This window comes from Solanum tuberosum, unplaced genomic scaffold (assembly GCF_000226075.1).
Source record: "Solanum tuberosum cultivar DM 1-3 516 R44 unplaced genomic scaffold, SolTub_3.0 scf00451, whole genome shotgun sequence".
Lineage (NCBI taxonomy): Eukaryota > Viridiplantae > Streptophyta > Magnoliopsida > Solanales > Solanaceae > Solanum > Solanum tuberosum.
In genome coordinates, this window is record NW_006239369.1 from 172,700 (window position 1) to 190,584 (window position 17,885).

Below are 17,885 nucleotides of genomic sequence, written 5' to 3' on the forward strand. Positions count from 1 at the left end.
CAAGGTAAGTAGTTTCCTATTAATTACTAATTTAATTATATTAGGTAGGGGTTTTTTAATATAGTATATATATATATAAGTATTTTATGTCATTAAACACCTCATTAATTCATTATAACCCAAGACTCCAAATCAAATCCCAACCACCTCCCTCTCCAAAACAATCTTCTCTCTAGAACCTACATTGAAGAGAAAAGAAGAAGACTGGGTTAGAGCTGTTTCATACGAATTAGGTTGGATTCTACACCAAAGGTATGGAAGTTTTCATCCTTGGGTAGCTATCACCCAAGGAGCCCTTTCAAAAGCTTTTATCTCAAATCTAGAAAACCCAAAAAGCTAGGGTTTCAACTCAACCCCATGGATTCCTTTTAAAGTTAATTTTAAAGGTTGAATTATGTTTGTTTATGAATGTATTACTGATTTTATATGATTATAAACAAGAATTCTTCAATAATCCATGAGTCCCTAAATCCTAGCTATGGTTCTTCCTTACATTATGAATGTTGTTGCAAGTTGGTCCAATTTATTGGATGTGATTAGATTATGATGAGATTGCATGATTTAAAGTAATTCTACATGTATACTTGATCAACCTAAGATCCTATGATGAAATTGATATAGTTTAGGGTTATGTCATGAAAGAGGCAAATTGAGGGTTTAGATGTGACCTTCTAAGATTGGTAGACTTCTTGATGAATTTCCTTAGATTAGATCACATAGACATGAATTGTTTATGAGTAAATCTTGGGGACATGAACAAATTGATTAGGGATTATATGATGGATCATGGTTGTGTAGAATTGAGATTGAGTTTATATGTTCCTATATTACTATAATTGATCAAGAATGAGGCATGTGGTTAGGTTACCTTGAGAATTAGGTATAAATGATGATCATGTGATGCATTGCTTGAGAGTAAGGCTTGTAACATGAAGATGACTCCTAAGGCTTAAAGGTAAAGAGCTAAAATGAATAAGCTAAGGGTGTTAATGCTCCAAGAAGGAAGTGATTATGTATGTTGAATTGTATATGACACTATTGTGAGAAGATTTCACCCACATGACCTATAATATGATCACATGTGTTTATACATAAAATGAATGGACTACTCTAGTTATGGTTGTATCTATGTTTCATGTATTGAATGCTAGATGTGTTGACTCAATATGAACCTTGAATGCAAGACATGAGGTGTATGCATGATTATGATATTATGTGCATGTGTATGAGTACTTTGAGTATAAAGTGTCTATTATGATAATATTGTTGTTGTGTCATTGGAAGGACATTCACACACACACATGCATGAATATGACTATCATGTGACTAAGGTGTTGCTTATGATTCACTTAGAATGTGAAGATCCTACCACTATTGTGTAATTGTTGAAAGGTCATTCTCCCCTAACCTTTACACATGTTTATGTATGAATTGTCTAGGACTATGATTATGTTGTTGTGTTGATTGAAAGGCTATTCTCATGAACACACTATGAATATGATGTGAAAGATTTACTGACATATTGATGATTCTAAGTTTGAAAGGACATTCTTACCTAATGAATCTATGAGCTATTATGATATAATGTTGGTTTGAGTCCCTAGTGCATTCTTCCATGAACATGAACTTAAGTAAAGACTTAATATGACTTCCAAAGGAAATTATGCTTAGCACCGAGTGGATATGAATATGAGATGGGTTCCTTCACGCTAGTAGTTGGGTTCCTAATACAGTGTCTCATGAGATGGAAATCTTTTACGCTAGTAGTCTGGGTTTCTAGTAGCAATCTCCCTATCCCATAACTATGTGCCCACATAGGTAAATAGCTAGTGGTTCCACCTAAAAGTTATTATGTACGTTTTACCTTAGGAAAGTAGGATTCTTCTTTTCAGTGTGGGGGTAGAACACCGGAGTCCATGTAGCTCACATGGTCTATGTAGGTTAAGGTTAAATTTTCCTATATGATAAGAACATGAATTATGATAAGAACATGAGTTATGTACTATGGTTCCTCAAGAAGTTATACTTAGTGTGGATGGGGATATGGGACTTCATTCATGCATGGCACAAGTGGGCTTTGAGAGTGGTTGTGGTATGTTCTCTTATGACATGATGATTATGAGTCAATGTATGCTTTATATGAATACGAACATGGACTATACTTATGACTTATTAATGAGCTTTACTGGGTGAGTGGGGTAATGGGACTTCACTTATACATTGCACAAGTAGACTTATAAGGAGGTTGTGGTGTGGTTTTCTTATGCTATGAAGATATATGAACTTATGTATGCATGATATGGATTGTTGCTATGAGTGACTTTTCTTACTACAAGATATGAACATGAATGTCTCTTTGTCTATGAGTGTTGGCTATGGATAAGGTCAAGGTATGTTATGCATGATCATGGTGGCCTAGAAGTGATACTTAGTGTAGATAGGATTATGGGATCCTATCTATGCATTGCACAAGTCGAGCTTAAGGTTACTTATGTGATGGTTCTATTATGATGAGATGATCTTGGTATTGAATTATGTATGTGAACTATGTCTTGTGAAGATTGTAGTATGCATTATGTTGTATTGGAGACTATGCTTGTGATTGTGATGATATCCTTTATGCTATGATGAATTGTGCATGGTTTGTCTTATGAGCTACATTCTCCAACTGTTTCAAAGATGATGTTCAAAAGTGTCATATAGCATGGTTTCAAATAAAATGTCCCTTTTATGCATTTTTTAAGTATTTTTATGCATGACTTCCATACTTAATACTTTTTCTGGTAACCCCATATTTCTACATTTTCTATAAGGTAGGGTTTGGAGTTATTGGATTCCATCCTCGTGGCTAGGACTATAGTAGATCAAGAAGAAGAAAATTGGTGAGTCCTCATAGTATTCAAGGGCTTGACCATTATGTCCTTTATGTCTTTCTTTTATGTTTTAGACTTTTTTGTAAGAGCCGTGTCCCTAAGATTATATTCAAGAGTTTTAATTCAAGTGTTATAGATGGTTTGAGACATTGTGTTATAGACTCTTTCTCATTTTATAAAAAACTTCGATTGTAAAGAAAAGTTTTAAATTCCGTACTATTTTCCTATGATCTTATGTCTATGATTAAGCTAAGGGCTTGTACGAGACCCCTTTGGGGTCGAGTACGCTGTGTTACGTCTAAGGGGTACCCCTGGGTCGTGACAAACTTGGTATCAGAGCATAAGATTTTGGGATGGTTTTAGGATGTCTCAAACCACGTCTAGTAGAGTCTTGTTCATAAATGTGAAGCGCGCCACATTTATGAATAGGAGGCTATTGGATGCTTAGGAAACTTCACTTGTTCATTCTTTAATTCGTGTCATAGATTTTAACTCCATAAGGTCTCTCTCTCATGTTCCTTATCCGATAGTCTTTAGGATATGACTACTCGAAGGGCTTATGCTACAAGGAGCGAGGGAGAAAGGTTGGTTGTGATGCCAATTATGGCTATGTGACTTGAGAGATTTGAGGTAATAGATTGTGATGTTGTCTTTAGTGTGAATGATGCTTTATAGTTGCCTTTATGTTATGACAAATGTTTAGAAGAATTTGTGTAGGCTTACTCCCAAGGGGGAGATAGTGTGCCTACCTAGCAAGGTGATTGTGAGGTTATGTTTAGTTGTTGGTAGAACCCGACATAGTCATGATGAGTTTTGAAGTATGTTGATGGATTGGTTGAATAGGGTTTTGGAGTAATACCTAGAAGGGTTGAATGAATAGACTCCTCCAAGAAGGGTAGAAGTGTAATTCACCATGGTTTAAAATCATCTTGTGTGATGGATGAAAAAGCTTAAGTGATGACTTACTCTGACCTTAGAATTCAAAAAAAGTGATGCTTGAAAGATTTTGTATAGGTTTGATCCCAAGGGGGAGATAATGTGCTTAGATAGCAAGGTTGTTGAGTATCCCTATGTTCATGAATTAGGGTGGCTTAAAATTCTCACCTTAAGAGGTGTAGTGAGCTTAAGAGGTTTAGTCCCGGTTTGGTAGGCTCATATGAGACCTTGAGTGGTGTTGATAAAGTTGCTTGTGAGATAGAATTACAAGAGAACCTCTCTAAATTAGAAGTACCAATTAGGATCTTAGACCAGCAAGTTAAGAAATAAAGGAGTAAGAAAGTGCTCCCATAAAATTGTTGGGGAGTGGTATTGTAGTAAGGGTTCTAGTTGAGGGTGCTTATTTGGGAGGTCTAGGGCCAATGAGATGTCCCAATATCCTTATGTTCCCTTCTATTCCCCCTCTAGCTTAAGATGATAAATTCTTCTTGACTCATTTCATGATTGTGTAGTCTTGGATGTTATATGTGTCCTATGATTTTCTTGTCCCATAGAGTCACTCTTATTAACCTTAGTAGGGTTTGGGTGCATGGTTGATGGACCTCTATTGTTGTAGTGCCCGGTAAGGTCATAATGAGCCTTGGTAATGCTTTGAGTTTGTTGAAAGGAGTAGTATTTGAGGTTTTAGTAAAAAGGGGCTTACTCCCAAGGGGGAGATAATATGCTTAGATAGCAAAATTGATTGAGAGTCCCAACATCCTCATCCCTTTCTTTTATTCCTATTCTAGCTTGAGACCAAGAGTTCCATATTTAGGCTTGTTTTATATCTAGGAGTCATGAGTGTTTTAGAAATTTCCATGATCTCCTTGTGTTATGCATCTTTTTGAAAGATTCTTGTTTGATATAAAATGGGGTTTCATGATTTACATGTTCCTCATGTTGTTGTGCATCATGGTGATGGCATATTTGACTTCATGAGATGAACATGCTTTGTTATACTTTTGATGAAATGTCATTTTTTCTCCATAATGTTGTGTTGAGCTTACTTTTAGTTGGGAAAAGATAGTTCTTCCTATGATTATGTTATTGATGATGTTTAGAAGTGTTTGTGTAGGCTCACTCCCAAGGGGGAGATGGTGTGCCTAGCTAACATTGTTGTTATGTGCTTAAATGTTTCCATTACTTCTTGATATGAGGCATGTTCATGAAAAACTTGTGTTTTGAAAGAAAATGAGTTCAAGTGAGTTGTTTTCCTCATGTTGTAATGCTTTGAGTAAGGGTTGCCTATTTTACTTCATGAGAAGAATATATGATTATGCTTTAGTTAGGAGTTGAGAAATTCCTCCTTGAATAAAATGCTTTTGAGAAGTAATTGCATATGAGCTCCATGAGAGTATGTTGAGCATATTATAATTAAGAGAAGGAAATCTCTCCTTGAACATGACAAGTTATGAGAATCTCATGCATAAATGGGTTGTTAGATGTAGTTCATAATTCCTTTGTGTTGTATTGAGTATATTGAGATGGAGTGATGTTTCCTCCTTGTTTATGAGCATGTTGATATTTCATGAATGATGGGCTGCTAGTATTGAGTCTTTAGTTGCATAAAAAAATGTTTAAAGTGTCATTCGAAGATGAATGTTCCTAAGGGAGAGATAATGTAACAACCCGGAAAACTAGTAAGACAAAGCTAGAGCCTAACAGAAACTAGTAAGTGAAACTATAGCCTAACGAGTTTGCTTTTGAGTTTGGTGGGAGGTTTGTAAGTGTAAAATTATTGCCCGAGCCTAGGGGTTAAACGTCAAGGTAAGACCCCCAAAGACCAACCAAGGGTCCTTGAGGGGGACCCCAAAGTCTAAACCCCCAAGGCGGCCTAGAACCAAAAAGCTGCCAAAATTGTGGTGACCTACGGATGGCACCTACTGGCCGTACGTCCATCCGCGCCCCTAGGTCATGGGGCGTAGGTCAAGGCCCAAGGTGAGGAGTTGCAGCCACCATCCACGGACCTACAGGACAGAGCGTCAATGCACCCACAGTCCGTCCATGGGCGTGGATGGCACCTGCACATGCTGCCTCCAATTCGGCCAAGGTAAGTAGTTTCCTATTAATTCCTAATTTAATTATTTTAGGTAGGGGTTGTTTAATATAGTATTTATATATATAAAGTATTTTATTTCATTAAACACATCATTAATTCATTATAACCCAAGACTCCAAATCAAATCCCAACCAGCCCCCTCTCCAAAAAAATCTTCTCTCTAGAACCTCCATCGAAGAACAAAGAAGAAGACCAAGTTAGAGCTTGAAGAAGGGAGTTTTCTTATACGAATTTGGTTGGATTATACACCTAAGGTATGGAAGTTTTCATCCTTGAGTAGCTATCACCCAAGGAGCCCTTTCAAAAGCTTTTATCTCAAATCTAGAAAACCCAAATAGCTAGGGTTTCAGCTCAACACCATGGATTCCTTTTAAAGTTTCTTTTAAAGGTTGAATTATGTTTTTTTATGAACGTATTACTTATTTTATATGATTTTAGACAAGAATTATTTAAGAATCCATGAGTCCCCCAATCCTAGCTATAGTTCTTTCTTACATTATGAATGTTGTTGCCAGTTGGTCCAATTTATTGGATGTGATTAGAATATGATGAGATTTCATGATTTTAGTGTAATTCTACATGTATACTTGATCAACCTAAGATCCTATGATGAAATTGATATAGTTTAGGGTTATGTCATGAAAGAGGCAAATTGAGGATTTAGATGTGACCTTCTAAGATTGGTGGACTTCTTGATGAATTACCTTAGATTAGATCACCTAGACGTGAATTGTTTATGAGTAAAGCTTGGGGACATGAACAAATTGATTAGGGCTTATATGATGGATCATGGTTGTGTAGAATTGAGATTGAGTTTATATGTTCCTATATGACTATAATTGATCAACAATGAGGCATACAGTTAGGTTACCTTGAGAATTAGGTATACAAGATGATAATGCATGGCATTTCTTGAGAGTAAGGCTTGTAACATGAAGATGACTCCTAGGGCTTAAGGGTAAAGAGCTAAAATAAATAAGGTAAGGGTGTTAAGGGTCCAAGATGGAAGCCATTATGTATGTTGAATTGTAGATGGAGCTATTGTGAAAAGACTTCACCCACATGACCTATAGTATGATCACATGAGTTTATGCATAAAATGAATGGACTACTTGAGTCATGGTTGTATCTATATTTTATGTAATCAATGCTAGATGTGTTGACTCAATATGACCCTTGAATGCAAGATATGAGGTGTATGCATGATTATGATATTGTGTGCATGTTTATGAATACTTTGAGTATAAAGTGTCTATTATGATAGTGTTGTTGTTGTGTCATTGGAAGGGCAATCACACACACACACATGCATGAATATGACTTTGATATGACTAAGGTGTTGCTTATGATTCACTTAGAAAGTGAAGATCCTACCACTATTGTGTAATTGAGGTAATTGTTGAAAGGTCATTCTCCCCTTACCGTTACACATGTTTATGTATGAATTGTATACGACTATGATTATGTTGTTGTGTTGATTGAAAGGCTATTCTCATGAACACACTATGAATATGATGTGAAAGGTTTACTCACATATTGATGATTCTAAGGTTTAAAGGACAGTCTCACCTAATGAATCTATGAGCTATTATGATATTATGTTGGTTTGAGTGCCTAGTGCATTCTTCCATGAACATGAACTTAAGTAAATACTTAAGATAACTTCTAAAGGGAATTATGCTTAGCACCCAGTGGATAGGAGTATGAGATGGGTTCCTTCACGCTAGTAGTTGGGTTCCTAATACGGTGTCTCATGAGATGGAAACCTCTTCCGCTAGTAGTCCGAGTTTCTAGTAGCAATCTCCGTATCCCTTAACTATGTGCCCACATATGTATATAGCTAGTGGATCCACCTAAAAGCTATTATGTACATTCTACCTTAGGCAAGTAGGACACCTCTTTTCGGTGTGGTGTAGAACACTGGATTCCATGTAGCTCACATGGTCTATGTCGGTTAAGGTTAAATTTCCCTATATGATAAAAACATGAATTATAATAAGAACATGAGTTATGTTCTATTGTTCGTCTTGAAGTTCTAGTTAGTGTGGATGGGGGTATGGGACTTCATTCATGCATGGCACAAGTGGGCTTTGAGAGTGGTTGTGGTATGTTCTCTTATGACATGATGATTATGAGTTAATGTATGCTTTATATGAATATGAACATGGACTATACTTATGACTTCTTAATGATCTTTACTGTGTGAGTGGGGTAATGGGACTTCACTTAAACATTGCACAAGTAGATTTATAAGGGGGTTGTGGTGAGGTTTCCTTATGCTATGAAAATATATGAACTTATGTTTGCATGATATGGATTATTTCTGTGAGTGACTTTACTTACTACAAGATATGAACATGAATGTCTCCTTGTCTATGAGTGTTGGCTATGGATAAGGTCAAGGTATGTTATGCATGATCATGGTGGCCTAGAAGTGATACTTAGTGTAGATAGGATTACGGGATCCTATCTATGCATTGAAAAAGTAGAGCTTAAGGTTACTTATATGATGGTTGTATTATGATGAGATGATCTTGGTATTGAATTATGTATGTGAACTATGTCTTGTGAAGATTGTAGTATGCATTATGGTGTGTTGGAGACTATGCATGTGATTATGATGATGTCACGCCCAAAATCCCATTAAGGCGTACCGGCAGCCGTTGCCGAGAAGGCTCGGGAGGACCAACCTGTAATCATACTCTATCTATGAATATTTAAAAGTGCTGCCATGGTGGATAACATGTTTTCATGAAAGTAGACAGTATTAACAAGCCAAAAGAAAGTGCATATGACTTGGCCGTTGGGACCATGATGTCTAAGACACGAGGCACAACCATACTTAACTATACACAGTCTACAAAGCCTCTAAATGATAAAACATTATGGCGTTAAGGTCGGGACAGGCCCCGCCTTACACTTAGCTACTATACAATACCAAAATACATGCTATAGACTCGGAAAGGCCCGAATCAACCTGGAGCTCACCAATAGCCGCTGGATGTCCTGTTCTCCTACTCGGGAGATCTACTAGCTCTTGTACCTGCAACATGAATTGCAGGTCCCACGAGAGAGACGTTAGTTCGGGAGAATGTACTGAGTATGTAAGGCATAAAGTACTGTATGTGAAATAAGAACTCAAATGAAATCATATACCAATGTAAGAATACAAGACCACCTTTTCTCATATTATGGAATCAGGTACTTTACATTCTTTTCTCTACTTTATCATTTTCTACTTTACACTCTGTGCACAACATATAATACAAATGACCAGCTGATCAGTGGTAGACATATAAATCGGGATCAACCCATGCTAGGCTTTCCTTTAACCCCTGGGATACCACCCGTAATATTGGGATCGACCCATGCTAAGTGATTCTTCCACCCCTAGGATACCACCCACCAATAAGCAGATTCATTTAATATGCACAATTATTGAAATGCATAGGAGCTGAAATAACATATGGACCTTATTTAGTTAAAAGGAGAACTCATACAGGGTATTCAATGTATATGTACAGATTTGACAATGAACATGTATTGGAACGTGCAAACATGTTAAAGAGTGAGAACATGTATTGGAACGTGCAGACATGTTAAAGAGTGAGAACAAGATAATAAGTCGTGTTGGAGCTGGTAGGCTGCTTCTATGTGTCGAGGACGAGTCTAGATTTCATGCCAATTAGTAGGAAATCAAAAAGCCTTACATACCTTGCTGTACCACTTTGTAGTTACCTTGAAGTACCTTCCTTTCTTTTCAAATACTTATCTACAATAGAGTAGGTGATAAACTAGTATTAGTAGTTACTAAACATGCTTAGGCAGTCCAATCTCACTCAACAATAATGCTCGGGCAGCAAACCCATAATTACCAAACTAAGGGTGCTCTTTCAATCCCCGCCTTCTTTTATTGCATTTGTACACTACACAACTATATTTCAATTTACACCCTTTCCAGACATCAACCAAGCTATCCCCAATATGTTTATACATCAACCTGTCCCAAAAATAGTCCTAACAATCCAACACACAATAGAGGACGTGAAACCATAGTTTCCCATCATCATCCCACTAGTTCTTATCAATAATACACTTAAAATATCATACTTAGACTCGTGTTTAAGGAAGACAAAGATAGGGCAGTCACTTTACCTTAATTCTTATAACTCATTTTTCTTTTAATTTTTAATCTTCAATAACTTGAGCTTCCCTTCACATAGGCCAAAGAAAAAGAGAAAAGCCTCTCAATAACAAAGGAAAGCGAGCAATTAAACTTTTGACAGATTCAGTCCTCTACTTGTTCTTAACTAATTAACATTTTTATCTAGCATTCCATGAGGGAATTAGGCTAAATCCATTAGTAATTCCAGTTATCTTACCTTGCAAGGGCTTGGGTTTATCCAAGAACCCTAGGAAACTTGTGGTTGCTGCTATGCTTTGAAAGAGAGAGGAGAAGCTTAGAGAGAAATCTTATTTTTATCTATTCTTAAAAGTGAGGTAATGGCCAGCAACTTGGGGATTATAAAGGTCTTACTTTTCCCCACCTCTTAAGTTTTAGTATTAGCCACTAATTTGTCAAATTGGTCCAAGTAGGTGATGCACCTTCTTGGAATTATATATACACAAAATGGGCACTTTATGTACTCATCTTGGGCTGCAATCTTTCCTCTTTCTAATATTAAGCCATGGGCCAGAATTATACCCTTAATTTGGGCCTTAGTCTTTATTGGGCTCAAGTAGTTGGACTTGGACAGATTGGTGTGAGGCCTCATCTCCATTCCCTTTTCCTGTTTATTTAATTTGGGCCTCAAGTGAGCCCACTAATGCATGAACTAATCTTTTCCATCTACCTAGCCCATTTGAGCTAAGCAAGTAAGTGACACCTGCTAGCTTTATAAATTCCAACAAGCACCTCAGTTCTTTTATTCATTTTTCGAGCGTAATCTCCTTAGTTTAACTCAAAACTTATATACACTTGATCACCTTAACTCTTAGACTTATATAGCCCTTCGATCCAAAATTTAAATACTTCTAAAATTTGACGTTCACTCGATCATGCAATATTGCAATGTACGGGAGTTACCCTTATAGCTTCTTTATTGTCACCATTCATCTAGGAAATCAAGTTCATTACTTATACCACCAAGCTAAATCAAGTTCCATATGTGTAGGACTTGTACACGTAAAATACGGGGTGTTACATCCTCTGCCCCTTAGGAACATCCGTCCTCGAATGCTAGCATAATCAGATAGCTTAAATAAGTTCAAACCTTAGTTTAAATCAACTGTTAACCACATAAGAAATACCCTTTCATGCGTACCTATTAATGCCCCCATTCTGCACCTTGGACTTCCCCTTTAGGTTCAAATAAATAAGGGTACTTAGATTTCATCGCTTCCTCAGTTTCCCACGTTACTTCTTCCACTTGTTTGTTCCTCCAAAGCACCCTTACTGTAGCCATTTCTTTATTCCTTAGATTTTTAACTTGACGATCCAGAATAGCAATAGGTACTTCTTTATAGGTGAGATCCCCTGTAACTTGTACATCTTCAATAGGAGTGATATAGGATAGGTCACCTACGCACTTCCGAAGCATTGAGACATGAAACACCGGATGAACTGCTGAAAGCTCCTGAGGTAGCTCTAACTCATATGTAACTTGGCCAACTTTTGAATAATCTTATATGGCCCTACGTAGCATGGACTCAACTTTCCCTTTTTACCAAATCTCATTACCCCTTTCATTGGCGATACTTTCAAGAACACCCAATCTCCTATAGAAAACTCTAATCCTATTCTTCTAACATCTGCATATGATTTGTGTCGGCTTTGAGCTATTGCTAGTCGTTGTTGTATCACCTTAACTTTTTCCATAGCTTGAAGAACAAGGTCTGGTCCAAATAAAGTAGTTTCGCCTACTTCAAACCAGCCAATTGGTGATCTGCACTTCCTTCCATATAAAGCTTCATAAGGTGCCATTTTGATACTAGAATGATAACTATTATTGTAGGCAAACTCAATAAGTGGCAAATGATCATCCCAGCTACCTTTGAAGTCTAAGACAGAAGCTCGAAGCATATTCTCAAGTGTTTGGATTATGCGTTCTGCTTGACCATCCGTTTGAGGGTGGAAGGCTGTACTTAAATTCACTTGTGTTCCCAAACTCTTTTGGAATGATTTCCAAAACTTTGCAGTGAATTGAGCTCCTCGATCAGATATAATAGAGATTGGAACCCTGTGTAGCCGAACTATCTCCTTAATATATAACTTTGCATACTCTTCAACTGTATAATCAGTCTTAACTGGCAAGAAATGTACTGACTTGGTGAGTCTATCAACTATTACCCATATGGAGTCAAACTTACGAAACGAGCGAGGCAAACCAGTGACAAAATCCATGTTGATCGTGTCCCACTTCCACGTTGGAAGCTCCATACACTGCATATAACCTCCCAGCTTTTGGTGGTCTACTTTGACTCGCTGGCAGTTTGGACATTGAGCCACAAATTCTGCAATGTCCTTCTTCATGTCCCTCCACCAATACACTCCTTTCAAGTCATGGTACATTTTAGTTGATCCCGGATGGATGGAATATCTTGAATGATGTGCCTTCTGTCATTATCCTCCTTCTTAGCCCATTAACATTAGGTACACACAATCTGTTTTGACAACAAAGTACTCCATCTTGTGTAAGCTCAAATTCCTTTATCGTACCTTGATTTACCTTCTCCTTAAGTTGTTGTAGAGTAGGATCTTTGAACTGCTTCTCTTTCACCTCAACTACTAATGAAGATTCTGCCGCATTATGCACTACAATCCCTTCTTTTGGGGTTTCAAGAAGACGAACTCCCAAACTAGCTGGTTGACGTAGATCCTTCGCCACCCCTTCTTTTTCCACAGTTTGCTCATTAATACTTGATATTGTCTTGCGACTGAGAGCATCGGCTACTACGTTTGCTTTCCCTGGATGGTATAGTATATCAACGTCATAATCTTTTATTAGCTCTAACCATCTTCGCTGCCTCAAATTCAGATCCTTCTGCTTGAAGATGTATTGCAAACTTTTATGGTCTGTATATATGTCAACGTGAACCCCATATAAATAGTGGCGCCATATTTTTAAAGCAAATACAACCGCTGCTAGTTCAAGATCATATGTTGAGTAGTACACATCCTAAACCAACCCCTGAAGCATCACAATATAATGCATACCCCTCTGTGCCTTCCGAAAGATCTAATATAGGTGCGGAAGTTAGCCTACTTTTCAACTCTTGTAAGCTTCTTTCACATGCATCATTCCACTGAAACTTAGCTGCCTTGTGTGTTAGCTTAGTTAAAGGTGCAAAAATAGAAGAAAATCCTTCAACGAACCTTCTATAATAATCTGCCAACCCTAGGAAGCTACGAACCTCTGTGGGTGTTGTTGGTCTTGGCCAGTCTTTCACGGCCTCTATATTTTGTGAATCAACCCTTATTCCTTCATCAGATACAATATGACCCAAGAACGCCACTGGTTATTCACATTTGGAGAACTTGACATACAATCGCCGATCACGAAGAACTTGTAATACCTGTCGTAAGTGATTCGCATGGTCCTCTTCTCATCTTGAATACACCAAGATATCATCTATAAATACTATCACAAATACATCCAAGAATGGCTTGAACACCCATAAAAATTGCTGGTGCATTTGTTAGCCCAAATAACATAACGAGAAATTCGAAATGACCATACCGTGTTCGAAAAGCTGTCTTGGGTATATCCTTCTCCTTCACCCTCACTTGGTGATAACCTGATCTCAAGTAAATTTTTGAAAAGCACTTGGCACCTTGTAACTGATCAAACAAATCATCAATTCTAGGGAGGGGATATTTATTCTTAATTGTGACTCTATTCAATTGTCGGTAGTCGATACACATTCTCAATGTGCCGTCCTTCTTACGTACAAATAACACTGGTGCACCCCATGGGGACACACTAGGCTTTATAAACCCCTTTTCTAACAAGTCCTTTAATTGTTCCTTTAATTCACGTAATTCTGCCGGGGCCATTCTATACGAAGGAATAGAGATAGGTTGAGTGCCTGAAATTAAATCGATACCAAACTCTACTTCTCGTTCTGGGGGTAAACCTGGAAGCTCTTCAGGAAACACATCAATAAATTCATTTACTACCGGAACAGATTGAAGAGTCGGTGGTTCTGCCTCCACATCTCTCACTCTAACTAGATGACATATATACCCTTTTGACATCATGTTCCTCGCCTTCAAATAAGAAATAAACTTACCCCTTGGCGCTGTAACATTGCCTTCCCATTCAAGGACTGCCTCGTTTGGAAAGTGAAAGTGCACTCTCTTAGTTTGGCAATCCACCATGGCATAACAAGACGCCAACCAATCCAAACCCATTATAACATCAAATTCAACCATTTCTAGTTCAATTAGGTCAGCCAATGTATCACAATCACAAACAGTTACTATGCAGTTACGATAGACCCTTCTTGCTATAATAGACTCACCGGTTGGTATAGACATTTCAAATGGTTTATGCAATAATTTTGGTGTTCTTTTAAGCTTCCCAGTAACTAGTGGAGTGATATACGATAGTGTGGAACCAGGATCAATTAATACATATACATTATGTGAAAAGATGAACAATGTACCTGTTACTACGTCAGGTGAAGGCTCCAAGTTCTGTCGACTCCCTAGAGCATATGTGCGATTTTGGACTCTGCTAGAACTAGCTGCTCCTTTAACACCTCTACCACGACCTATAGGAACCTGTAGACCTTTAGCTAAAGGAGGCACCGATGATGACGATGCAACAGTTAATCCAGTAGGTTGTGCTATATCACCCATGCACCTTTTAAGGCAATCTCTCATTAGGTGCCCTGGCATACCACACCAATAATAGGCATCTGTTCCAATATGACATATACTTAGATGACTGCTCCCACATTGTTTACAAGGCTGCCTAGGAGGCATTGATTAGCTTGTACTGCCCTGCCCTGGATATCCTGCTGTCCGTGAACCTTGGCTCTCACTCTTTTGCCTAAACTGATTGCCTCTCGGCCCTTGAAATTGGGGTGGAGCGCTAGTTGTAGAGTAGGGAAATGACGGCCTAGCTAGTCTATTAGAAAATCGAGGCTTAAACTCACCTTGAGGTGGTGTAAATTGCCCGGTAGACCTAGCCCTCTTGGACTACCCCCTTTCTGTCTCTTGTGCCCTTCTTCTCTGCTTTTGATCCTCCAATTTCTGTGCAAAAGCTTGCATCCTTGCTATATTCTATGTCTTTATTTAAAGAAGCAATAGTACAATCTCTAACCAGATACGAATCCAATCTATCCACATATCGATGAACTCTATCCTCCATAGTAGCAACTACATTGGGAGCATACCCGGACAAGGAATTAAATTAGAGACTGTACTCTCTCACGCTCATACCCCCTTGGCGAAGATTTAAGAACTGATCTGCGCGGGCCTCTTGAATCTCCAATGGCAAATAATGATCAAGAAACGCCTTTTTAAATTCTTTCCAAGTAGCTGGAGGTGCATCTGTACTCTTAGATTGCTTCCAAGTTTCATACCATAATATAGCCACACCCTTTAATCTATATGTTGCTAGCTCAACAACTTCTTTACCACTCACATGCATAACATCCAAAGTTCATTGGATTTGATCAATAAAGTCTTGCGAATCTTCATTAGGATCTGACCCGGTGAATGATGGAGGGTCCAAATTAAGGAAATCACGTATCCACGTGTTAGCTGCCCTATCTGCACCACTAATACTCGCAACTGGGCCTTTTTGCCTTTGACTTGGCCAACAACTACACGAGTCAATAATTGAACCGCATTCCTCAAATCTTGCACGGTAGCATATGTAGGTGGTTCTGGGGGAACTCCATCCCTTCTCAACTCTTTAGGAAGTGGAGGAGTTGGGAATGTTTGTGATGGAGACTCATCTTGGGACTCACCTGGGGTAGTCTGGCTGGCCTCTCCAGCCGCCACTTCTACTTGCTTTCCTTTGCTTTTACTTTTCCTTTTCTGCGGTTAAGCATGGTCCACCTACAACATTTGGAGCTATGGCACAATATAAAGAATGAAAAGAAAAGGACAACTCCTAAATGCCACGTAGCCTCCTGCTTATAAATGTGGTGCACAAAACATCCATAAGCAAGACTCTACATAGACATGGCTTGGTAGACTCCCTAGGATGACTAGCTCTGATACCACTTTTGTCACGCCCAAAATCCCATTAAGGGATAACATGTTTTCATGAAAGTAGACAGTATTAACAAGCCAAAAGAAAGTGCACATGACTTGGCCGTTGGGGCCATGATGTCTAAGACACGAGACACAACCACACTTTACTATACGTAGTCTACAAAGCCTCTAAATGATAAAACATTATGGGGTTAAGGTCGGGACAGGCCCCGCCTTACACTCAGCTACTATACAATACCAACAAAATACATGCTATAAACTCGGAAAGGCCCGAATCAACCTGGAGCTCACCAATAGCCGCTGGATGTCCTGTTCTCCTACTGGGAGATCTACTAGCTCTTGTACCTGCAACATGAGTTACAGCTCCCCCGAGAGAGATGTCAGTACAGGAGAATGTACTGAGTATGTATGGCATAAAGTACTGTATGTGAAATAAGAACTCAAATGAAATCATATACCAATGTAAGAATACAAGACCACCTTTTCTCATATTATGGAATCAGGTACTTTACATTCTTTTCTTTACTTTATCATTCTTTACTTTACACTCTGTGAAAAACATATAATACAAATGACCAGCTGATCAGTGGTAGACATATATATTGGGATCGACCCATGCTAGGCTTTCCTTTAACCCTTGGGATACCACCCGTAATATTGGGATCGACCCATGCTAGGTGATTCTTCCACCCCTGGGATACCACCCATCAATAAGCAGATTCATTTCATATCTTTCCATTAACATTTGAGATGATTCTTTTGGTGGTCATAGCATTTTCGAGTTGTGGGACTATGTAGTCAACAAGTGACATGTAATAATCATATAATGCAAGAACAACAAAGTAGAGAGTAGTTACACAATTAGTGAAATGCATAGGAGCTGAAATAACATATGGACCTTATTTAGTTAAAAGGAGAACTCATGCAGGGTATTCAATGTATACGTACAGATTTGATAATGAACATGTATTGGAATGTGTAGACATGTTAAAGAGTGAGAACAAGGTCATAAGTCGTGTTGGAGCTGGTAGGCTGCCTCTATGTGTCGAGGACTAGTCAAGATTTCATGCCAATTAGTAGGAAATCAAAAAGCCTTACATACCTTGCTGTACCACTTTGTAGTTACCTTGAAGTACCTTCCTTTCTTTTCAAATACTTATCTACAATAGAGTAGGTGATAAACTAGTATTAGTAGTTACTAAACATGCTTAGGCAGTCCAATCTCACTCAACAATAATGCTCGGGCAGCAAACCCGTAATTACCAAACTAAGGTTGTTCTTTCAATCCCCTCCTTCTTTTATTGCATTTGTACACTACACAACTATATTTCAACATCAACAATTTATACCCTTTCCAGATATCAACCAAGTTGTCCCCAATATGTTTATACATCAACATGTCCCAAAAACAGTCCTAACAATCCAACATACAATAGAGGACGTGAAACCATAGTTTCCCATCATCATCCCACAAGTTCTTATCAATAATACACTTAAAATATCATTACTTAGACTCGTGTTTAAGGAAGACAAAGATAGGGCAGTCACTTTACCTTAAGTCTTTTAACTCGTTTTTCTTTTAATTTTAAATCTTCAATAACTTGAGCTTCCCTTCACATAGGCCAAAGAAAAAGAGAAAAGCCTCTCAATAACAAAGGAAAGTGAGCAATTAAACTTTTGACAGATTCATTCCTCTACTTGTTCTTAACTAATTGACATGTTTATCTAGCATTCCATGAGAGAACTA